General features: G+C 42.1%; 1 protein-coding gene across 6 annotated transcripts in view; it reads right to left on the bottom strand.

Moving 5' to 3' along the window:
* LOC136441652 (GTPase-activating Rap/Ran-GAP domain-like protein 3) overlaps positions 1-25,878 on the bottom strand; it is a 213,355-nt gene that overhangs the window by 73,664 nt on the left and 113,813 nt on the right. The window lies entirely within an intron of this gene.

Raw genomic sequence — 25,878 nt, 5'->3', positions numbered from 1 at the left:
TCGGAATTACACAAAAAGACTAACAAGGTCAATGACATATAGAGTTGCCTCCAATATGAGCCAGGAGATGCTCTCGAGATACCCGAATCGTTATCAATCTCCAATGACCAATGTGGGTCAGAAGATGCTATCTAGTTACTTGCAATTGAAACGTCTTCAATCTCGCCCTGATTGCACGTCTTCGGCTGGTCTAATCAAGAGTCACGGAGGACATCCTAAAGCCTGATGTGATTGTGAGCAAGAAGGTAATCAATCTTGCTTAACAAATGATGGTTTTCAACATATGAGTTTATGTTTTGGGCTACCATGTACATGTTTTGTATGTGTAAGGACACTAAAACACGTAATCTGTATCTCTGTGATGTATTTTATCTGACCCTTACCTCCTCCCTCATGAGCTCAATGAAAAGCGACCTGCAGGCTGATCTGAGCTTTTTATGAATAAACAAATGTTCAAACAGCAAACAATCTGACAGAACTTACTAGTCATACATTAGCCACATATCTTCTAGTTTTAAAAATATCTGCAAGATACAGAAATAACCTTATGGACTGGTGATATTGGCTTAAAGCGACTCATCAACGTAAGTCCACTTGTTACGCTAGTGGGAACATCACCATTAATCACAGACAAGCCACCAGAAGCAGTGACTTGTCCTTCCATATTTGTTGTTACGGGAGGGATACCAGAATTAATGCACGCGCTAGGAAGTATGTTCTTGCAAGGTACAGAAAGAACCTTATAGATTGGTAATATTGGCTTATTTAAAGCGACTCCTGAACGTGAGTCCACTTGTTACGCTGGTGGGAGCATCACCATTAATCACAGGCAATCTATCAGAAGCAGTGACTTGTTTGTTGTTACGGGAGGGATGCCAGAATCAATGACCGCACACGTATGTCATTCTGACATGACGTTAGCGCGGCCTTGGACAGAGTAATGAGACGGCCGGGACGCAGAGACAACTCGTCAGGTGCCGGGGTTTATTTGTCTCTCATTAGCGCGTGGAGTAGTGAGGAACAAAGGAGCACCACAAGAGCAATCGGAGAACCACGCACGGCAACCGCGCCGCTTTATTAGGCTTAGGGCCGGTGCGTAACGAGCAGACCGCTCAAGGTTCTTTGGCTGCAAGGTAAGAAAAAAATCCAGACGCCTTTGGGATGAACAACATCCAAGATTCCATTCAAGAACGCAACAATCTATGGCACTTATTTTGCTGAAAAAAAAAGGAATAAACCAGTACCAGGAAAGAGTCTTAACGAACATGGAACGGGAAGTGACACGCATGTGCCGTGGTAGAGATCAAACATCATCGTATTGAAATTAAGGCCCTAATGATGACCAGAACAGGGGCTATGCAGTTTAGGCGGAGACATGGCAACCGACATCTCCCAATTATTCCTACAGCAGAATATTCGCGGTGGTTTTATGTTCGCGGTTTTCGTGGTGACCTCTTTACAGCGAACTTAAAACCGTCGCAAAAAGCCGTTCCATTGTGTGACTGTGGCACTACTATTGTTTCAAACGCGAACTCAAAACCACCGCGAACACTCCATTTTCTCCCTACCGCGAAATAAAATCCCAGCGAACATTTCTGCATTATCCCTTCAGCAGAACAGCAGTTCCAGTAATCCCCCGGCAGCACACTGCGCCTCAGGGCTCGCTATAATTGAGTGCACGACCCACTTCCAGGCTGAACTAAGTCTCCGTTGCCATGGGGATCGATTGGCAGAGATTTAGAGACGTACCGCGAAAATAGCAATCACGCCTGCGCGAGCCGAGATCTTTCGTGGTGTCGAGCTAGTAACTGATTGTGAACGTTACAACGTCCCTACAAGATGCAACGACTGTGCGTACAAAATAGTACTATCTCGCTGGTCTTTTTCAAACGAATTACATCATTACGATATCAGTATATCTCTAGAAACCATGAAGTAGAACTTGACTCACTCATGAAGGTTAGACAACCAGGTAGAAGATGCACAAGATAACCGTTACTCAAGCAACTGGATACAGGAAAGATTTGAAAACGGTTAGATTCTGAAAGTTCATAGATTTGGATAAATAGCTGGTGAACTGGTGAAAACAATCTGGTTCGGTCACTGATGAAAATCTATCTAGTTGCTTGAGTAACTGTTATCTTGCGTAATGGAGTCTAACTTATTTCAAACACTTCGCACAAAGCATAGTGAATGAATCCACTGTAACAGGACATTTTGCGCATGGACTACTCTCGCTCAAAAAGACGCGTACGAACAATCAGCCGACCCGATAGCGAGTGGCTACGAGCAATGATACATCGAAAGTATGATGCGTGCAGGCAGTTAAAATGACATGTGTGCAACAAAGTCAGCACTATCTGTACTTAAGGCCATCCTTAAATATTAGGAGCGACGTTCCGATACTCGAGGATGCCGTAAAGCACAGCGAGTTGGAATATCACAACGGACTTTGCCTTCCTCAGGTCAGGGGGTTAAAAGCCACCGTAACATAAAGTCAGCTCGCTGAAATAACCTTCACGCAACATCTGTGACCTTGAGATAAGCCTCGGTAACATTTTCCGAATTGACACCATGGTTTATAATCATTATGTTTTAGAATTTAGAGATGATTCCAAACAACAGGCTTCTGTAAGTGCACATCCGGTTTCGATGTATGAAATTGATAAGTTCTAGCGAAGTTGAAATTACAGTGCACGAGAAAAGTCAGCACTTCTGTTATGTCGGCGAGGCGTTAAATATTGCAAGTGATGTATCCGTTCTCAGGTCGGGAGGTCAAAAGCTCCGGTAAAACAAGTTCCGTGCGCTCTAACGACCTTCACTTAACCCTGGTGACCTTGAGATAAGCCACCGAAACACATTTCGAGATGAAAACCTTCAAGTTGTTTAATGACTTTTATCTTTCAACGAACGCGTCACTCCGCACGTAGTACATGTAGCTAACTCTGGACGAAGAAGTTAGGAGTTCGATTCTCGGATGTGTCGCTCACACAACATGCATGCTACTGGGAGGGCCACAGTCCTAAAGACAAGACGTTAAGCCGTGCTCCACTATTCATGGTACCTGTAGAAAAGAGCCAGGGGAATTTCCCTGGTACAATGAACCTGTAAATACTGAACGTATTGTCTGTCTTCTCTGTCAAGACCAGTGGAAGAGGAATTATTCAATGAGCTAAACTGTCTGGAGATCATTTTCACTGTTCATGTGCGTGAAACTGATCCGATAGAAACGACTCGCCCTGGAAGAATCAATCCACGGAATTGTGCTGAACTGGCGAAAATCAATGGCCACGTTCTCAGTAATTGGCTTTAGGGCTGCCTGACCCAATTACCCCGGATCTCCAGCTGGCTCGGTGGGTGGTCATGTGTGAACATTGAATACTAGTATCACAAAACTCCGAATCAGCTGCCACAAACTTCACATTGAGACCGGACGTCATAACCGCACCCCACTGGAACAACGAATATGTAGGTATTGTTATCTGGATAGGATAGACGATGTTTTGAGCAACACTTTGTGTTGAAGAGAGAGCTGAGCTTTATGAAATAATGCAATATATATTTCCCTATTTCATACACCTTAGCAACACAGAAAAATGCATATTTCTAATGGCTTTAGACAAACCCTCGATTATAAAGCACCTCTGTATCTAATTTTACATCAATACTAAAAAACGAGAAGAAGCCAAATTCACGTAAGTGCTAGCTTTTCATTGTATATATATAGTTGTAAACTGAGCAAAATGTGAGCAAGTTGTAACATGTGAGCAAGGGAACATTCAAACCCATAGGAACTTTTACTCATTGTCCTACAGTTAAAAGTAATGTATAGGTCGTGTATGATACTCCCATCTGCGTCATGAACCCTGCGCAATGTCAAAAATATCGTCAAGTTTGATACTCGATGATATCTATTCATACAGAATTATTGTGTGATTATACAGGCATTGTTACTGGGACCAACCTCTCTCTGCAGTCAGAACATGTACCACTGTGTTGCACATATAATTTCACAAGAGTCGAGACAAAGTGCACTTACACATGCCTGCACCCGTGTGTTATTACAGCGGCTGTTGCCGTAAGCTGATTATACCCGGCAGGAATCAGATTCTAATAACCCAGAAATGAAAAGTTCTGTACTGCGAATGAAATCTAAATGCATTCCTGATTGGGGTAATTTCATAAACATGCCTTTGGAAGCGCCTAGTGAAATACATCAAGTGCGAGAATAATTCCAAAAAAAGCTGTTTATATGGATGACCATACATAGGCAAACTCCGACGCAGCTCGAGCATTCAACTCGTACAAGTTCGGTGACTCTAATGGTTAATTTCGCTGGAATAGTACCCTGTTTCTGACGACGTTAAATTATATTAAGTATTGCAAATGTAGATATTTCCTAGCGGAACTGTATAAGAAGCGGAAGAGCACTGGCGAAGCGAGGCGTTAAAATTGAGCAATTCCCCTTCTTATCTGGCACTATTCTTACTATTCCCATTGCAGATCAGAATTCGATTATCACATTTTCATCTCTTCCTTCAATTTATCTATATGCTTATACAGAACCATAAAATAACTCTTTCTACCACCCTAGGCATCAAAGTAAGGATATGTTCCTGTTTACACGACAGTCAGATCATAAAGCTGAAATCCTTCAAGTTGTGTTTCCGAGAATCTTTTAACTTATCGTGACTCCATCACAGGCTGTATTCTCTTTTATTGCTCGGCACTTCAACATGAATAAAAGCTTAGGTCTACAACACAATTCGGCAGTAATCCTAACAATATATCAGCCCAGCAAGTTTGTGACCGCGCTAAGGTGCTTTACAAGATGTCGTAAATTGTGCCCAACGGCCGTGAAAGGGAACGGATCATGCGCAGATAGGAGGCAGAATCGAGGCTTTACAACTGGGTGATTCCGCGTCTTTACAACTGGGTGATTCCGCGTTGAGCCCACAAAGAAAGGTTGTGCGTTTTCGCTGAATCCTTGTATGAAAGATAGAAACAGTTTCGTGCGCAAGACCGCACATCTTCAGCCCCTATCTCACTGGACCCGCGACATGTTGGCCTCGCTGCGTCCTAAGTCGGATTTGTGGTACCCTTGACTTTATAATGGGAACATCATGCAAAACGTACAAGTATTACCAAAAAGACAGCAAAACACACAAAGCGTAAAAAAGATCATTTCTTTTATCGATGAAATTCGTTGAGCGCGCTGTCAAATCGCTCGGTCGCAGCGTGGTCGCCAACGTGCCGCGGGTCCTGTGGGAGGAGGCTTTACACCGATATGTATGCTCGAGCGGACTTTTCTACACTCGATTTACCTTCACTGTCAGTCAAAGGGGTTTAATTGTTTAGAAAACAGAAGGAAATCAATAATGCTGCAGAAATGTAGTCTATGTTCGAATTGCCATCTTCCCGTTTATAATCATAACGCTAGTGCCATGTGTAATAACAACTGTCTACGTCTTCAGATAGCTTCTTTTGATGAAATATACGCCCTTAGACTTTGTTGGGACGTGATGTTAGACATCATGAAATAGAATGATAAAGCGTGCCATTAGTATCGTAACAATGATATCAATTGATTGAAAATAAATGCAACGGAAGTGGAACATTTAAAACATGAAACAAAAGGGAGGCATGATAACATCGAGAGAAAAATGGTTGCCTTGATTTCTTTTTATGATATCTTTGGGTAAATTGATTGATCATCATTTTATGTTGAAGCAAAAATTCTCCTGGGCTACAACCTAAACTAGATTTATGTCCTTTGTCAAGGTTATGTTGTATTCTGCGGTGTCTTAATGGTCAGGTAAAAGATGTGCTGTCGAAGAAATGTTCTCCTACTTGATCACTGTCCATAGGATACAGCGGGGATACCTGTCTTAAGCCCCCCCTCTCATTGGACCCGCGGCACGCTGGCGGCGTCGGTGCGGCCGATCGAATTAACAAAGCACTCAACGAATTTCATCGACAAAAATCTAACCTTTTTAAGCTTTGTGTGTTTTGTTGTCTTTTTTGTCGTTTTGAATGATATTCCCATTATAAAGTCAAGGGTAACATAAATCCAGTTTAGGACGCAGCGACGCCGCCAGCGTGCGGCGGGTCCAGTGAGAGGGGGGGGGGGGGCTTAACCCTTGATTTCAACATTGGAATACTATGCAAAATGTAAAAGAATGACTGCAAAGGTAATAAACACACAGAGCATTAGAAAATTTTCGTTTTTATCTATGAAATTCGTCGAGCGCTCTTAAATCGTAGGTCGCAGGGCGATCGCTGCGAGGTCGCCGCCCTAGTAGAGTGCCGGTGTAAGGGCCCTGTCACACTTGTGCGTATATTCAAGTGCGCGTGAGTTGCGCATGAACATTTTTTGGTTCAAGTAAGGTTTGCAGGAAAAAAAAAGGTTCCTACTTTGAACCACCGTTGTGCAGCCTAGTCATCGAACCTAAGAAATCACTTATTCGACTGTAATCTTACCCTAAACCAAAAACATGTTAATACGCAACTCATGTGGACTTGTATATACGCACAGGTGTGACACGGGCTTTAAGATGTGTTATACTTTAAGTTAGCAAAGGTCGACCGAAAACCCGTTCGGTTCGCTCCATTGGGGAGGTGGAAGGACTTCACAACACGTGGGGTAGAGCTGGATGAAGTGTTCAGACTGATCAGACGGAAGATGCGCTTTGCTGATCCCCGGACTCTTCTGAAGACCTCCGCTGCCATTTCAATTCAAATGGCATATCGCCTGTTTCTGGCCAGGCGTTCGGAAGTTAAGACAGATGGGATAGAACAAATCTGTTAAGTGGCATGCTGGCTTAACGAATACGGATGGATGAGTGTGTTACGTAATAACGTTACACAATGGCGTTATGTAACGTACGAACTTGGATAGTACTTTCAAAGTAAGTTATATGGTGGATATGCATCGATCCTCTCGTGTTGATCCCTATATCGTCACAATGATCCTCACATCCTCAGGCAGTAATCTTTATATAACAACAAGGATTATTTCAAATACATGCGCAAGTACAAGCGACACATATGATGATAAAAAACGCAATGACATTAAGGGCTACATCCAACGTTATGCTATATTCTAAAATGTACATGGTGCTAAATCTTGTTGGGCTTGACTTCTTCTTTTTAGGTAGTGGAAGACGAATTTACCCACTTCTTTCATACTTTGTGCGTTCTCATAAAAGAAAATTCTAGTTGCTTGTGTTATTTTAGAAGAAGGCATGACAGCAATGAATGTGAAGAGTCTAAGGTAGACTTTAAATTTGTTTTCTTTTTGAACTGTCGTACTTGACCTCGCAGACTACAGTTTTTCTGAGTGTAAGAAAATTAAGTGTTTGCTACAGAAGTGCATAACAGCATTCTAGGCTGAAGATAACTTCTGTAGTAGAGTTGAATTCATTTCATTTCTCGTTACATGCGCTCGCGACGCTGTAGTCCACGCGAGACGAAGACTGTGATGCCTAGTACGACAGTTAAAGAGATTTTAATCCTGCCTAAAACGGCCACCGAAACCTTCTGGAAGTTCTCCATTTGTTATCACCAGCCCAGACACTCGGCCCTGAGTCCTGTCTATCCCCTGGACAAATACAGTATTCCCGTCGGAGACGAGAAGTCGCTTGGTGAAAGTTATAATGGACCCTGCGAGAGCATCGGGTTAAAAGCTTAGATGCACTAAATGGAAGCTTTTCACGGACTGGTAACAAAACAACCCGTTCGTAAAAACGTCCTTTAGGCCCAACTAAGTACCAGGTCGCGACTGCAATACATTAAACAAAGTCTGGTGGTAAAATATCAGGATCGTATTTTCAAGACTAGTTGGATGCCAGTAAACTTCGGAATCCCCCCCCCCTCAAGCATGTGTTAAAGTAGGTCTGATTCAGATAGAAACACCCACTATTCTACAGAAACAATAAGTCTGTCTGTTGCTTGAAAGTTTATATGTGTTGGTAAAAATCATAATAATTCTGAATGTGAAACAAGTTTTGATGTAATTTCGAAAACAAAATTGGACTGCATAACACGAGTCTGTCAAGGAATTAGCAACCATCCCTCAATCGAGACGGGGGGCGCCACAGACTTTCTGCAACTTATGATCCACTGCACACCGAGTCACGTGTGCTATCTGCATAACGTGACGTCATCTCAACGGTGCATTGCTCATTCTTTGACAAAGACTGGTGTTGTACAGTCGAAAATTTGGGTAAATCCAATTTTTGTGTTGGACATTACCGTTCAAAACTTGTTTCAGAAGTCCATCTGTTTTCTGCCTCTAACCTGGTTTCGACGACACATATATCAGTGTGACGTCGTTGTGCACTCACGAAGACAATTTTTTTAATTTTTTTTTATTGAACAACAAAAGAATATACAGGACACAGAGGTGATGCACTCTAGCTAAAGCTAATATTAAACATCACCTCTGGAAATAAAAATTAAAACTTACATAGACAAGTACAATAACAATAAAAAACAGCAATTGGGTCGTCCAATACAAACAAACTAACGAACAAACAATGAATATATCAACATATCTGAACTAGGTTTTAAAACGTTTGCTTGTCGCAATATAATGCTGAGTCAAGCCTAAAATGTTACAATTGAAATCATACGAAACAAAGGATGTGCCTCTTAATAATGAATAAATGAAGGCTTGATCAGACAAAGTATCGATAACAAGAATAGGGGATAAAAGGTTCCGTAGGTTGCCCAGAAGGTTGAGTCTTTGTTGACTGTATATAGGGCAGTACAAAAGATAATGGACTACGCTTTCGCTTCGACATCCACAAGTGCAGACAATTTCGGCCGTGCCCGTTCATCCAGTGACAAGATCAATGCAGTAAGTGTAGACATTGGCGCCATTGAAATAGGGATTTCTCCAGTTAGGACAGCTTAACGCCTACGGACGCTTCTAGAAGTGTCTGTGAATAGCAGGTAACATACAGGCAGACAGACATACAGTCTGACTTCTTTGGCAGTTCTGTCTCGGAGATCTCGAGAATAAACCCCCAGGGTAATTGCTTCACTTATGTTGTGGCTTATATCAGAAGTCCAGAACCTGCCCGTTTAGTATCAAATACATGTACAGCATATGAGTTGTGTAGTTGAGAGTGTGGACACTCAGTCTAACTGAAATTATGCGTCACTCTCGACTATAAGTTTTCTTTCAAGACATGATGCGTCGCATACAGAGATAAAAAAATACATCTTATGAACGATGATGAAAACGATGAAAGCCAGCTATTGCTCATTTTCCTGTTACGAAATTACTTCCGGTCGAGGGACACATGAGTCGCCTTATCTGCCACCGCTCTGCATTCCGAAACTTTCCACATTTGCATAGAAATTGGGTACCTCTATCGCTCATTCGCGGGAAAATACCTTCCGAAAGTCGCCCAGATCTTTTACGTACCCCGGGAATCAAACTGGACCTCCGAGATAATTCCAAATAGCCGAACGCTTTTCCAAAGGGTCGCGAGGGAAATACGGCAGTTAACAGATTTGTAACAAACTCGTTGTGAAATGGGTATGTTTGGGCTGTGTGGAACGGTATAGCGCACGCCGGGATATTAACGATCTGTCTGGAGATAATAGGCACTAGATAATACAAGAATGATGTGCCCATGGTGCGTTCCAGGAATCGTAGAAGTGATATATGTATGGTTAGTTATACACCGCAGAACAGCGATAAGACTATCATCTATCAATCCATTCAAAGCATATAAATGTTGTCAAAGATTGCAGACGGTCGCTCTTTGAATGAAAGAGAGCCAGCGGCTTGAAGAGGACTTTGTTGGTGTTCAACAATGCCTCACCTTGTATATCAGCCATCTCATAGTCACGTTGATGAAGGTTAGACGTTCAGGTAATAAGATACGCCCAAAACAGTTACTTAAGCAACTGGATAAAATGTTGAAACAGTCAGACGTTTTAGACAGCATCTGCTGTCTTTCATTTCATAGTCGCCCTGTACATTTCGTACCCACTTTCTTATTGAGGATCGCAAACAGTCATCATCTGTGGACGTTGCTGTATGGAGATCAGAATATTTGATACAGCTTGAAAGTTCATCTGTGCTGTTAGAAGTCATTCTGGAACAAGTTCGAACTGTAATTTTCAACACAAAAATTGGACTTTCCCTAACTTACTGTACAGTCGAATATTTGGGTATACTAAGAACAATTTTTGTCTCGGAAATTACAGTTCAAACTTGTTCCAGAAAGTTTGGTATAATTGCACTGGGAAGTATTGATATGATTCATTGTTATGTGCATATTTCTCTCATATCACTGGATGTGCGTGCGAATACCATTGATGATGAGAGAAGATCCATGTTCTTGAAGAAAGCAGTTACCAAAGCAAACTAAGTCTGCCCATTTCATCAAATACATAACGACAGACGAAAACACGCGTGTTTCCATGTAATTGACTTCATGCTCATTACTAGAAATATAAAACAAAATCTATCAAGATCAAATATCAATATAGAATCGTTCAAAGATGCGATTCTGATGCTGTCAGCAACTAATGGCCAATTACATACACAGTTCCCTGTGGGCAAATTAGTAGCTGCCGTCTCTGTGCTTTAATGAGCGTTCTATAAGGCACGGTAGACATCAGATCCTCCTAGCAACAGGGACCTACCAAGGCTTTTACCATTTTAACAGAAACATTAAAACGTTCCGTCGATAAAGGTTAGACATCCAGGTAATAAGACACACCAAATGACAGTTACTCAAGAAACTGGATAAAAAGTTTCACAATTTTAGCCGATTGCCGAGTAACTGTTATTTGGCGCATCAAGATTTTTGTTTCGAAATTTGATTATGCCTTTTAGAAGATGAGAACATGAAAACTACTCCACTGAGATTTTAACTCTTTCATTTTGTTCTATGTAGACAGTCCTATCTGCCTTGTGTGCAGCTCCCTCTTCATAGCAAAGGGAACCCACTAATGCTTTAACGATAGCAAAAACATCAAACAGTTCTTTTCAAGATTTCTTTGTGCTCTTAAAAAGAGAAGAACATGAAAGCTGCCCCACTGAGATCTAAACCCTTTCATTTTTCCTCTCTAGACAGCACTATTCAACAGTTATCCGACATTTCCATATTTCCAGACGATGCCGAAGCATTCATGATTCACTAGTATGTGGTTGAAATAAGTTCTAGCATCTCAGCCTATCATTTCAACGTTCTTTGACTGTGATAGATAAGAAAAAAACATCTCCACAGTCAAAGGAATACGTGATTAGAATACCATCCGAGCAATTTCATGGGAATTTCCCGGATTCCCAGTGAATTACGGTGTATGATTTATGAGATCGATTTTCAATAGTCTTGTAAATTAACTTGGGGGCCTGCGGTTGTAGATAACGCTTTTCGAATGTTCAATTGATATCAAGTGTAAATGAAATAAAATAAAACAAGGCGCGACTTGTGATCATACATACAAAATAGGCTTATGAAAACCAACACAGAAGGGCAGAACATTCGGCGATGTTAAACAGATCACGGAAAACATCTTTTAATGCTGTCCTAGAAATGGGCAAGGCCAGCGAAGCCAAGCCAAGAGAAGCCCGCATAAGCGTGTGTAGACATTCCCAGCTTCACTCAAGCACAAAGGTTCAATGACATTGTTAACGGGCGGTTTTCAACCAACGAGCAAAAAAAATCGCATTAGTGCACTCCTACATTTTAAAGCCGTACTTCAGCAAAATGACAAACCATTTGCTGCAAGTGACATTTCGTGATGGCCTTTTCTGATAAACTCTGAGATTCCTTAAGACCTTTAAGATAACATCTCGTCACCTTATTAGGCTCAAAGGGCAACTATAGTCCTCGTGTTGGGTTGAAGCCAATTAGATTCCATCTTCGCCCAATCTGTGTGCAGCATTATTCCTAACATCTTTAGGGCACTTAAGGATACGACCTGAAGAGTCTTCATGGCCTCTCCAATACAGACCTTTTAACTGGGGAGTTGTTATTCAGCTGATGTCCTCGCTTCAATCTTGAGTGATGGAAAATACATTCTACCACGATTTAGTGTGGTGGAGTTCTTTACAGTCATCTCTCTGACTTTTATCTATTAATTTCCGCATCGGAGTGACGCTCTGCATCGATGTCACGGACCGGGGGGGGGGGGATGGACTATGAACCAACCTGCTTTTTCTTCGCTAGCAACAACATTGGAGGTTGGCATGAAAGCTTAATCTCTAAGCAGATCTGACGGTGTTAAAGACCGCATCCAACAGGCAAAAGGAGTTTTCATAGCTTTTGCCAGTTGAATACGGTCTTTGTCAATGTCAGATCTGCTTGGAGATCAATGAAAGCTCATCTGTGTTGGTACACTTCATGATAAAGTTTGATACTTCACTTCAACACAAGCAGCAACCTTTTGTTGTGTTGAAATAAAGTATCAAACTTTATCAACATTGGAGGTTCCATAAAGCCCCAGTTACACAAAGCCGAACATGGCTCCCGCCCACCAGCCAACCAATGTTGGTGGTAGGTCGGGGGAAGTCTGACTAATTTTAGATCAAGAGTAAAATTTGACTCCCAAACACACCCTGGCCATTACTGACTTACTCCCAACCACCAGCCAGCCATCAGCCAACCCATTCCAGACCTCTTGTCCACAGATGAATATTTCAAAACATTCGACTGGCCCAGCCGAACACCAGCCAAATCCAGAACCACTCCCAACCGTGGTTTGGGGCAGGTCGGGAAGCCATGTTCGGCTATGTGTAACCGGGTCTTTAGATACAAACCACCGCATCATCTGGGTTGGAGAACATATTGACGGATCCAAAGACAACTTCTGATGGTCTAAGGTTTTGTAAGGCGGTCGTGCTTTTGCCTGGCATCTCTGTACACTATCTGGCAGAGAGAAGCATGCTGACAATATGCTTTTAATAACATAAGAGCGGCTGCGCATTTGGGTCTCGGCAGTCACGAAAACCATAAGTGGATTCGCTTGGGGGAAGAGATGAATACATGTACATGTATGCCATTGTCAGGATTAGTGAGCATGTACGTTTGCCGCAGGAATAGGTTGTCGTTTTAGATCTCAGAGCTGTATAATCTAACACAGCCACCACATTTCACTCTGACAACCATCTCCAAGCACTTTCTAAAGACACCATTCGGCATATCTCAGTAGATAGCAGTTGTAGTTTCTCAAACGACTTCTTGGTTCCCGGGAAGCACCAATACCAGGTGTGTACAAGTCTAATCTCCGCTGACGGCGGTAGCTGCGCTAATCCTCCGCTCATCAGTAATGACTACCTTTTGAAAATAACACCTGTTACTAGACAGAAAATCGTTCCGGCAGGTGCACTTTCGAGGATCACTGGATGACCTTCAGTTGACATTGACGTTCAGAAGCCTATTCCCTGGTTGCCATGGCGCCTGCGTGTGACTGTGCCCCGGGCCTAATTGGACTCGCATATGGCCCTTAAACTTATCAAATGTTCTCGCTCCAGCTGTGTTCCGATCAGCAAGCGTGGCTGTTCCGCTTATTGAGCACCGCAGGCGCGACTGGCAATACCCCGGGGAGATATGAAGCGTACATGATCAGGGACTCCAGCAGAGAACTGTGCACGAAGCTTCAGCTGACTAATGGATTATGCTTGCCCTCGGTCAGGAATTCTTTTTGAACTTGAGAAATGCAAGACTGAGCGGATACAGCTGTTTTTCCTCCATTTACTGTATTTTCTGTATTCTTAACAAGAATGTAGATTTGTAAGTAGAGTTAGATTCACAAAAAGAAACATGTACAAGCATTTTTTTCATTGAAGGTTCAGCTGGTTTCAGAAACCTTCGTCAGGACACAATCGGACCCTGCTATTCCTCTCCGCCATGTGGCGCAACACTCTGATAAAGGGGACTGAGGCCGAAACAACGGTAATGAACTGACATGAACTGTGTAGGGTTTTATCAAAAGAATCCTACTTACAAGTAGCCGATCTGATGGAATAATTAACGAAACTAAACACTTTGCATGCAAGGTAACAGTTTCTCAATACACAAGAAACTGGCCGTTCCGTTTTTGGATAACATCCAATACCGTTCGTCAGTGACTGATGAACAGATTGTGGATGCTACCTGAAACGCCTGACCGTTTCCTGAATGTATCCAGTTGCTTCAGTAACCGTTAACGCGTTACAATGCGTATCTTATTACCTGAATGTCTAACATTCATCGATGTACATGGACATCTTACAGCTAATCACCACCAGCAGGTAAACTCGCCACTACCAGAGTGACAGATATCAATTGATTTAAAATGTCACTGCAAATGTGAGCGAATGATTTCACTAAAACATGAGGCAGCTCGGGATGAGAAATTGAAGCCTAAGGCCTCTCATCTACATTACATGTAGCCCTGAAAATGAAAAATGAGACTTTCAACGTTCTGACAGCTTACGTAACCGTTAATATGCAGGTCGTGAGCCAACTAGCATAAGGAGTGTCTGCCGTCAGGAAGAAAATGTCACGAAAACAATATTGTCAACTGGTGCATGTAGAGGGATGAGAGAAAGTACTTTGATTGGACAAAACTTCCTAACAGCTTTTCCGTACGAGACAAACCAGCCTAGTGTCATGATCACCCGATTGTGTAAACCTTCGTGTAGGCGTAATGCGAGGCTCAAATTATCGAACCGGGGCCCGGCCGGGCTCTTTGCGGGACCGAAAAATGAAAGTACGCATCAAGAAATGTACACAAATCATGCTGATGACTACCTTTTTTACATTTGCGAAAATGCACTTAAAATTCTCTATCATACTTTTCTATCATACTTTTCTATCATACTTTTCTATCATACTTTTCTATCATACTTTTCTATCATACTTTTCTATCATACTTCTCTATCATTCTTTTAGGTCATACTTTTCTATCATACTATTATATCATACTTTTATATCATTCTTTTAGATCATACTTTTAGATCATACTTTTAGATCTAGCAAACTGGTTTTAAAATGTGACCCTAGCATAACCACTTCTAACACATTGGCAGGTTCACTTCCCAGCTTGGCCACGTCACCACATGCATGTGTGCCTTCACGTATTGATTATCCAGGGAAGGTCGTACTGGGTGAAGCTGTATTCGTCCTACTGAAGGGACGTAACACAATGAGTCCCGTGTTCAATTAGGTACTTCGAGCACGTTAAAAGCCACTATAACAGCCTCATGACTCAGATGGGTACCTATACTAGATGTACTTCAGATGCCTAAAAAAATGTAAAGGGAAGTCTCCCCAGTTGTCTCACGTTTGGGAAAAGAAACTAGTTGACAGCAGGCCTGTAGCAACATCCATGCAACAGCAGGTAGTTCCTATTCAGTGGCGTATGCCAAATCCAGAGTGATGTTGCGTATATTGCAGTTGCTCCAACAGGAAGATTCATGTTACACGGCCCCATCAAGATGTGTTCTCAGCCGTGTAATAGGCACACGGTTTCACCGCATCAATTTCATCAATTTTACGCAACAGTACATTTCTGGTTGACCAGGCGGAATGATACTAGATTTACTACACTACCTGTGATGTCAGCATAGCACCAATACCGTTATTCTACAGCATCTGTTAACCACTGTCATTAGAGGGCAAAAAGCAATCTCTTAATAAATGTATGGAACACTCTAACTTTTGAGCAATGCAAGAAGAAATCTTGTTCACCGACTCTTTCTAACCTTTTTCGGTTCGTAACAGTCCTGGTAAAACGGTATCTGACATCGCATCTGACTCATCTAACAGACTTTGTGTCCTCTGATGTCCTTCTGTACGTGATGCTCTAACGCTATACTCTAAAACAAAATTTCTACAAGTGCGACACTTAAGGAGCAGTCTAATAAAGGACCCTCTCCAACTAAGTATGCCTTTCGCTCCTGAATGAAGCTAACCCGAGATAGGTTTCGTTTTTCCGTCTCGGCGTTAGAGGGACACTCTGTTTTTGTGCATTGCAAAGCAAGAGTCAACCTTTGTCTTCACTTTATTAACATCAATTCAGAGTTTTGGTATAAAACCTAGTTCTGCCAGATCTTTATTTAGGCCCTGACGAAAGATAGCGGATGCCGTCTGAAACGTCTGACTGTTTCAAAATTTTATCCAGTTGTTTGAGTAACTATTTTTGGCGTACCAAGAGTCAACCTTGTTTACCGACTCTTTGTAACCTTATTCAGTTCATAACAACCTTGGTAAAAGGATATCTCACATCGCATCTGACTCATTTAACAGAATTTGTGCTCACTGATGTCCTTGAATACTTAGTGCTCTAACACTATACCCTAACGAAATACCTACAAGTGCAATTTTTAAGGAGTAGTCTAATAAAGGGGCCTCTCCAGCTAAGGATGCTTTTCGCTCCTGAATATGTAAAAGCCCTTTAAGGTTTCTTTTTGTCCTCTCAGTGTTCTGAAGAGCCTCTTAGACCTAAAAGGCTCCCATCGTATCACGGACAAAAGAGGCCCTACATCATGTGGAGTCGTATCATTACTTATCGATTTACTCTAAAAAAACACTGTTAAAAACCCTTGGCGACATTATCAGTTGAATTCTACACACTTGATGGAATTGTGTGCCTTGCCTAACTAGTATTCTACGAGCAGAGTGAATTAGGACCTTCTTATGGGGAGTGTGGAAAGAAAACGGGGCATATGACAAGAAGGTCACAATCTGCCCACCAATTCCTGCTAATGCTTCGGCCGGGCTGCTTGTGGGAATGAAAAATGTAATTAAAAAGACAACAAAAGACACAAAACGTAAAAATTACTCCTAACTACATGTCGTGTTTTTCTTCATATGCATTTGTTTTATTTTTTGTTTTCCCAAACGGCCCGGCCGGGCCCCGGATTGGATATGGGACCAAAGCATAAGAGAGCAGATCATACAAACCAGAGGGATCATTAGTTGGTGATCAATGGTCATCAAAAATCTCGGCCCCATTGTGATCAACATTCTCTCCTTCAGCAGGGCATGGAACACGGCCTCCCACTGGTGGGTTATAAAATGGCTATGCCTCAGCCTGTTTGATCTGGATGTACTTGTCAAAGAGTCGCAAAGATTCCTTTTATGCTGCCTCTACTGTAGCTTTGGTCATAAACTGAATTCCACCCAAGTACTCGAAAACCCCGACAAAACACTAAGAAAAGCTTCGGGCGACAATATCATACTCTAGTACTAAGTGGTAGAATGCGTTGCCAATACAAGGTAGATAGTGGAGCTTACATGTCATAGCTAGGCCACCTAGCGAGAAGATATGATAATGCGAAATACGGAGTCGCATATTCGTTGGATGGTGCTATCAGCAAAAGAGCGACATCTAGCGAACATTCCTCTAAACGCATATGCGCATGCAGGAGTCTAGAATTCTAAATACATCAGTAGTGAGGTCACTCATGACACTACATACCACGTCAAAACTACAAAGTCCCGAGTCTTAGTGAGGAAAACAATAAAGATACGAATGGACTATGATGACGTAGGGAGGTGCATCCTCAGGCATATCTCTGAAGGCATGGTAAATGCAAGAACACCTGCAAGATGTTTTACACAAAGAAGATCAACGGTAGTTCGTAAAAGGTACTGGTAGTCTTATTGTGATTTCTGTGTTTTTCTTTAAATCTATAAGCTATTTACATCTTCTATGTCTCTAACGTCAAATCAATATCACACAAACGAAGAATGCTGGTGTTGAGTTTGTGTGCACAGTGTACCAGGTCTGCTTTCAAACGGCCAGCACCTGTGATACTTGCAGTACACAAAAACTACGCAAGGTGGCATTGTTCCATAGGCATGTCATCCGTGGAAATCTATCCGTGAATATGGATAAACGCAGGTTAAACACTATCTATACGCCCCTCCACCCCGCATAACCCTTATACCATTAATCATTTATATGGACGCCACCGGTGGCGCAAAGGCCCCCATTTCACTTGGTATCGATCGATCTGCGATCTCGCAGTGACCTAAATTGGACTTGTGTAACCCTTGACTTCGCGATGATTGGAATCTCATGCAAAATGTAAAAGGATTGCTAAAAAGATGATAAAACTTACAACGCGTAAAAGTATTTCGTTTTTCATCTAAGAATATCGTTGAGCGCTCTGTCAATTTTAGGTCACAGTGCCGTCCAGCGAGGTCACAGGCCTACAGACCGATCCCGAAACCACGCCTCCTGTTCTATTTCGAACACCTTCGTCAAAAACAGCTCTTGACGGACAAAAATGGCCGCCGCCGCTATCTTTGACGGATGTGTTCGAAATAGAACAGGATGTTCTATATGTTCGATATGGTGTTCGACAGGATCGGTCTATTGGAATGGGGGTGTGACAGAAAGACATGACGGAGTACATACCTGTGAGCGAAGCGGCAGGGGGTGTCAGGCAGCACGGCAGGTCGGGTCGGTGGGCGACAGAAGAGATGGGCCATGAAACACAAAAAGAGATGGGCTGACGTTAGCTCAGAGACTGCCATGGTCTTAAGTTACTTTTCAGAGAATCTTGTAGGATGTGCCAACTCTTTTCAGATGCCACAAAAGAAAAGCAAACACAAAAGTTGTAAATGCTTTCGGCGAGTCGAATATTCAACAATATGAATGGCAGTTTAACAGAGGCAGTAAACGGAAGAACCCATTGAGACCCGACAAATCGTAGTGCTCAACAATACCATATATATTTCTGTCACGTAAAATTGTTAAAGAGATTCGTTAAGAACCAATCTCTAAAGATAAAGAAATGAAAAGTGCAATGCAATGGACCACATCTTGACGTCTCATCCCAATGACTACGACCATTTCCAGTAGCGCGAAAGTTCGGTGAGCGAGACAGAGTGGATTTAAATTCACGAAATCTTGATCCACAGGCAGGGTCGCTGACCAGAAGACTATGGTTAAAGTGTAGTTTGCAAACTACACATTAACCCTACAAACTCTACTTTTTCACTTGCGCTTTTAAATTTCACGAACGTAATAAATGAAGCATTCAGGCAAGGCTGCGTTCCTGCTATCTTATCAAATTGATCTTTGCCAATGTTATGCAACACAGGAACTGATTCCATCTCATATTCATACAGAACAAATTGATGATCATATCAATGCTAATTACGAGATTAAATGCTAATTATAACACATCATCTGACAAAAAGTGTTTAGCACAATGACGCATGACGTAAAAGAAACGTGAACCGAATTATGCACATCTTCCTGTTTATACCATATACATATACATCGGTATATCAATGAGCCTTCACATGTGTCACAAGGGTCTGGCACAGCCTTATCGGCGCTGTAGGTGTTAGTATATCAATAGTTTCTATCCAATAACTAGTAATTCCCAATACTTAACGTTGCCCCCTCCGGCTGTAATGCATAATTCACACACTGATAAACCTTCTTGAACTAAGCTCACAGGTAGGTGAGGACGACTATCGTGTCGAAGGCGTTAGACTTTGAGGATGAAGCATTGGGAGAGCAATTCTTGCTCTTAGTGTCCCTCACAACAGCAGTTTTGTGGTATTAGTTTGACTCTATCCGGTTGTATGTCATGATTCACGCAGTAATAACTCTTGTTGATTTAAGCCCATAACTTAGTGCGAACGATTATGGGGTCGAAGTGCTGGAGTGCATTTTAAAGCCATGGAAGATCAATGCTTGTTCTTAGTGTCCATTCCAACAGCAGTTTTGTGTGTGTTAGTCTGACTCTACCCGGCTTTATGCCATGATATACCCTTGAATAATGCCTAGATCCTAGGTGTTGGAGTAGTTGCATTTTACAATGGCATTGAACAGGAGCTGTCAAAATCGTTAGTTTGGAATGCAGATAACCTAAGTAGAAAAGTCTTTGGGATTTGGAAAACAGTTGCAATTGAAGAAGTGTACGTTTTTTCACCGAATAATTGCGAACAAAATACATCTGTATTCTACAATGACCTTGAATATAGAGGAGCTGTCACAATCGTTAATTTGGGATGCGGATAGCTTAAGTCTTAGTGATTTGGAAAACAGTCGCAATATAATGACATTCTATTCATCAGGTACACCCGCTCAGAACGCGGTAAGATTACTGCAGCCTCGGGGGACTTATAATCAAATTCTACCTGTCTGAACTCCGTTCGCTTCATCGTCAAATGACAAAAAATCGGTCGGCATTTCTTATCAGCGCCCACCAGATGATTGGGAATAAGGCGTCCTCATGTAAAACTCGTCTATCAAGGTTGTTCCCTGGTGTTTCTCAAGGCGCATTGGTCGCCTTCGGAAGCAGATAAAGTACGAAAGTAACGTGATTACAGTCTCCTCCAATCTCGGGTGGTTAGGGTCCTTAGATAAATGGAACTGGTAATGCGATTTTTCTATTCAATCAGCCAGAAACCGAGCCCCGGGAGCGAACGTCTTTCTTCAACCCAATGGTTTAATGGTCGCTTGTAGCAAACGAGGGGAGTCACGACTTACACATTGAAGTTTAATGTGATTAAGTCTGGTACAAAATTCAAAAGGACATGGAGTGTGTATGAAAAAGTATCGGTTCGGACGGATCTGCAGTAACCAATGATTTGCCTACGCATGAGTCAAATAACAATAATGTGAAAACGTCTAACACTTTTAGCTTAATACAGTAAAGTATTGAAGAGAAGGGCGTATATTTCAGAATCAATCGATATGGACAGGGGAACTTGCACCTCAATCATGTCCCAACGTTTCAGGTCTTTCCAATAAGATGAACCAGAAAGCTGATCTAATCTTCTGATGAAAACGAAACAGGATATTAAACCGACTTGATCAAAATGAGAGATGGGCCTGGCGCCAATTTGTCACTCGATATCATTATTGACAGACAGCGTGGAATTAATCTGCAGAGACTGAAGATTTACACGTAATTATGTATGTCATGTGATTATGATGTGTTCTCATAGGATATAACATATCGAAGACTTTGACCCCGTTCACACTCATTTTTTTCAATCGCGATTGAAGTATAATCGCGATTCTTCGATCCGATCGCGATTGAACGCAAAGAAACTTTTGCGTTCACACTGCTTTTCGCCAAGTGGATTAATGTACGCCGTGATCCGATCGCGATTGAAGCACGATTGCAGCATGCTATCGGCGATCATCTGGTAAATGTTGTTGCTGTCCTTGTTGTCCTTGTTTTGTGTCTATTTTTCCGCTAGACATTGTCACTTGGTGCGGTAAATGTCCCTCTTTCGGTGACATTTCCCCAGTTTGGCCTGCACCTCCTCTCTCCCCCAGATTGCGATGAGGACCCTGGTCTCTTCATCGCGCCATCTGCCACCAGCTGAAGTTGCCGACGGAGTTTTATCCTTCTTCTTGGGCATTGTTGACGATGAAAAGTTGTTGTTGTTGTTGTAAAAGAGCGATCTGACGTGCGGATTGGGTTTGTTTTCCCGCGCGATGCGAACTATGACCCCACGTACCCGCATGTATGACCTCCCACCCCCGGAACCAGCCGAAATCTCCGCCGATCGCGATGGAATGAATCGTAGTTGTGTTCACACTCAAAATTTGACAGGATTGGATTGGATACGATCGCGATTAATCCAATCAAACTACCTCCGGAGGTAGTTACAATCCAATCGCGATTGGATCGTTTTGGATCGTTCCAATCGCGATTGGGAGCGTTCACACTGAAAAAATCAATCGCGATCGGATCGATTCAATCGCGATTATACTTCAATCGCGATTGAAAAAAATGAGTGTGAACGGGGTCTTTGAGTTAATGATTTTAAAAACTAGTACTCACGACTATAAGTTAAAAGCTTTGTGGAGCTTTCAGGTGGCATCCGCCACTTTTCCTCAGCTCATATAGATAGATAGAATGTTTAGATGCCGAAAATATTTGAATGTATTTGTTGAAAGCTCCTAAGGAAACTAAGAATGGCCCATCAACGCATTGTCTTAAAAACACATACATTAAGCCCCCCTCTCACTGGACCCGCGGCACTCTGGCGGCGTCGCTGCGGCCGATCGAATTGACAAAGCACTATACGAATTTCATCGACAAAAAACGAATATTTTTAAAGCTTTGTTGTCTTTTTGGTCATACTTGTACGTTTCGAATGATATTCCCATTATAAAGTCAAGGGTAAGACAAGTCCAGTTTAGAACGCAGCGACGCCGCCAGCGTGCCGCGAGTCCAGTGAGACAATTTACGCTGGAACCTATCCAATTTTCGGCACTTACATGAAACACTACCTTTCCAACTTCCTACAAGTAACGAAACGGTACCATATTTGCAACTCATTCCCTTAGGACGTAGATAATCCCTCGATGCTAAACGTCTATCTAGGAAATAGGTTCCTTGCAAAAACAACTGCCTGGCAAACTGAGGTCACTGACTTCACAACCATTAACTATGCACTTTTAAAGTGAGCTAATGAAATCTGTATCTGTATCTTCGCAGGCAGGCGGCGCGGAAGCAGCCGGTTATATTACACTGAACGACCTGTCACACCAAACCTTTCCACATCTGACTGCAAACGTTGTTTAAAGCTAGTGAGGATTCTCCATTTTTCCTACAGTACTCGATGTCAATGAATTCCATGTAAAAACGACAAAAGCTTCCTTTAAAGTGGGGAAAGGTTAATGACCGCTCAGGGGCGATTATGTATATACATCCTTGAAGTATGTAACATTAAGCAGCTTCTTATACAAGAAAATTTATGGAAAAGGTCGCTGGCCACACACAGGGGATTATGTTCGTCCTTTGAGTCCATCCAAAATAACCATTAAAAATAGCCTCCTATTCAAAGGTTTCCTGGACAAAGGTCAATGATCGCACATAGCATCTCATATTTGAACTACTGAAACTAATGATTAAATCAATGGTTATAACACAATATCGAAAACGTATGCTAGCCCTTATTGTATTGTATTAGTAATTATGATGTTTAGCCTTATTCTATACTTCCACTTTGTGTTATGTTAACGAATTCTTGCCATACCTTGTACCATGTACTATTGTCGTGCAATAAAGTTCTTCTATTTGTCTCTCACTCCCTTAATGGCGTAGATACACTTTTTTTATTCAAAGAAGAATCAAATGAAACAAATGAATGGACGAAGACAAGGTGACGACCTACTCAAGTTGTATACAACTTATATTCTAGCCGCCACTTGTACAAAATGGAAAACAAAATATTTGACAACACACTAAAACATGTGAATGACAAGAATAACTAGTTGAATGTGAGTCCGACACCCCCCCCCCCCCCCAGCGGAAAAGAAAGCAAATGGACACATACAAATAAAACCGTTTGGTTGCTGCGATACAGTCCTGTGTGGCTAACATAATTGAACAGTTAATACTTGGGGAACTAAGTAGATACTCTGATCCTTTGATCTTAACGAAACATCTAAGAAGTGGGTTCCTTTCGAAAACAACCACCTAGAAGAGGTGACTGACCGCCCAGTCGCGAGCTTATGCACTTTTCAAAAAGTGACTTCATATAATACATCCATTAAGAAATAACTTATTCTAAAGGTTAAAAAGGTCAATTACCACACTCAGAGCTAGAAGAGATAATGTGCTGCCTTTAAGTAACATTTAGAAAGTAGTTTCTTACACAGCCAGCTACCTGAAAAAGGTTACTGACCATACACCGGGGATTATGTACTTCCTTTGAGTTCATCCAAAATAACCATCTAATGGTATGCGTAGCCACCTATTCAAACATTTGTGGAAAAGGGCCAGTGACCGCACCTAGAGGAGGTTATGTGCTTTATTTAATTAAGTAACTTGAAGAAAGTAGTTCTTCACTAAAAAGGGTACCTGGAAAAGGTCGCTGACAATTAACAGGGATAAATGACTTTTTAAAGCGGGTTGATTGAAAACAAACGTTCAAAAATAGCTACAAAGACATTTACTGGACCATGGATAAAGGTCGATGACCGCACACAGGGTCTTGTGTACTTCCTTTTGGGTAAATAGAAAATAACCCAAGATATTTGCTTTTGCTTTCAGGGCGTCCGGATGTAAAGACAGGAAACTTTGCAGAAGGCTTTGAACGGCTCACGATTCAATCTGAGGTTATCCCTCACAAATCCCAGGTGGCCTGGGAGAGGTTGTCACATTATCAGGGACATCATCGCCGTGCTAGGGTGGAAATCCAATCTATGGTGGAAAGTTTCCTTGACTGATTCCAGCTTGCTCTGCTTGGCAGTCTTGGCCTTGTGTGGCTCCGGTATACACTGAACGCTGATAGAATGTGGAGAACCTGGATTGGTGGATAGCGTTGCCCAATGAACGTTAAAAAAACAAATACAAGCCCGTAACGTCGAAACCTATAATTGATCAGTAAGCAGTCAGCGTTGGAATAATTCACACCTTTCTCATCTTGCCAGCCGTTCTCACGGCACACCGGTGCTACAACACGACTTCGTAAAACCTTGTAAACCTCTACTGCCTTTTACCAACCCCTTCAAAGGACACGGGATATCGTTTTGAACCGGATATGTCGATCACTACCTTCTTTAGGCCACGATGCAACAATTCGAGACCAAAGACAACAGGAAGGGTACATCATTATTCGTCTCCTTGATACCTAATAGCAAGCCCTGGATGAAAGAGCATGGCAGGTGGAAGTGGCCCGCATCTCCGCCAGCTGACTGATCTGTAGTTGTGGTAGGGAAGATGAGGCAAGGGGACCAAACACAACAGGAAGGAAACATGATGAGTATTCCTCTCCTTCACTGATTCACAAACATGTTAGAAGGCTACTTCCGCACCAGATGATTCAATGTCACACTCAGGAAGACACTGAAAGTTCAGTTCAAACAAAGTGGCAAGTCGACTTTTCGATTGTTGTTTTTCGGTGATTTTAACCTTTATCAGTACCTAAATGTACACAACACGGCATCAGCTTTCATGCTGGCATTTTGCCATACGTGTCGTTCCTGATTAACGATGTAATTCTAATGTTAATAAAATCTTGCAAACATGGATCTGGTGTTTGGAAACATGAGACCTGTTTGCTTCTTTCATAACACAGAGGCACAACAGAGTAGTGGCGATGTCATTGTGCAAAGTGAATTTGGCGTCTGCCAACATGACATGTTTCCTATCGGGACCTTCCGTTAGTCTTGATACCACCTTGTAAACATGGACCAAACCCGATGTACTGTGTTGTTGGCTCTAAATACCGAGACTTTCAAGGTAACACACGAGTGAGTGAAACGTAAAACATGGATGTGGCGTCTGGCAACATGAAAGGTTTCCGGCAAGTGACTCCCATAACTCCTATGCAGGGACAAAGAAAGAGTGGTATGCAACGAAAATTATGGGAGGATGATATCAGAAAATGGACAGGGATGACACTGAGTGAAACATCAAGAAAAACAGAAATAAGAAGGAGAAAAAGACTCTTTTTACACAACCAAGGGATTTATTCAACCGACGTTTCGGTGACCCTCTGTCACCTTCTTCAAGGCAATTCTGACTGGTTCACATAGCAATGCAGCACAGGTGTTGCTGCTTATACATATTAATGAGATGCAAACGCAAAATATTTACATATGTACAAACACAGGGGATGACATCACTATGCGGTCCCAAACGTACAGAAGTGTAACACATACACAACTACATATCGATCATTTGGGACCGCATCCTAAAGAAGTAATCGTTGCATTGTTTGTTGATCGATATGTAGTTGTGTATGTGTTACACTTCTGTACGTTTGGGACCGCATAGTGATGTCATCCCCTGTGTTTGTACATATGTAAATATTTTGCGTTTGCATCTCATTAATATGTATAAGCAGCAACACCTGTGCTGCATTGCTATGTGAACCAGTCAGAATTGCCTTGAAGAAGGTGACAGAGGGTCACCGAAACGTCGGTTGA

The sequence above is a fragment of the Branchiostoma lanceolatum genome, chromosome 9 (assembly GCF_035083965.1).
Source record: "Branchiostoma lanceolatum isolate klBraLanc5 chromosome 9, klBraLanc5.hap2, whole genome shotgun sequence".
NCBI classification, from domain to species: Eukaryota; Metazoa; Chordata; class Leptocardii; order Amphioxiformes; family Branchiostomatidae; genus Branchiostoma; species Branchiostoma lanceolatum.
The sequence above is the reverse complement of the archived record's forward strand: the minus strand, read 5'-3'. Positions and strand labels throughout refer to the sequence as shown.